Consider the following 435-nt stretch of genomic DNA (forward strand, 5'->3'; position numbering starts at 1 on the left):
GAATAAAGACTGCAATGCTTGCTCTTTTATTATGCTTTATATTCATCCTCTTTAAGACATGACCTTGGGCTTATTTTCTAAAAATGAATATGATCTAGGAGTTTCAACACACCTTTCTTAGAAACAGATGAAGTAGCAAAAATATAAATAAGGATATATCAGAGGGAAAACCACCACTAACTAGTTTGACTGGAATGTATGTAATTTTGCATCCAACTAACAGGGTGTACAGATTGTTTTCACATAATCATGGAACACTTATAAAACTTAATTCAGGCGGGGCATGGTGGCTCATGCCTGTCATTTCACCACTTTGGGAGGCTGAGATAGGAGGATCACGTGAGCCCAGGAGTTCAAGACCAGCCTGGGCAGCAACATAGTGACACCTTGTCTCTACCAAAAAACTGAAAAAGAATTATCCATTTTTGGTGGTGC

General features: G+C 38.6%; 1 protein-coding gene across 5 annotated transcripts in view; it reads left to right on the forward strand.

Moving 5' to 3' along the window:
• The window catches only part of RAB27A (RAB27A, member RAS oncogene family), a 107887-nt gene that overhangs the window by 58791 nt on the left and 48661 nt on the right, over positions 1–435 (forward strand). The gene's annotated exons all lie outside the window — the stretch shown is intronic.

Source organism: Colobus angolensis, unplaced genomic scaffold (genome assembly GCF_000951035.1).
Source record: "Colobus angolensis palliatus isolate OR3802 unplaced genomic scaffold, Cang.pa_1.0 Scaffold19, whole genome shotgun sequence".
Classification (NCBI taxonomy): domain Eukaryota; kingdom Metazoa; phylum Chordata; class Mammalia; order Primates; family Cercopithecidae; genus Colobus; species Colobus angolensis.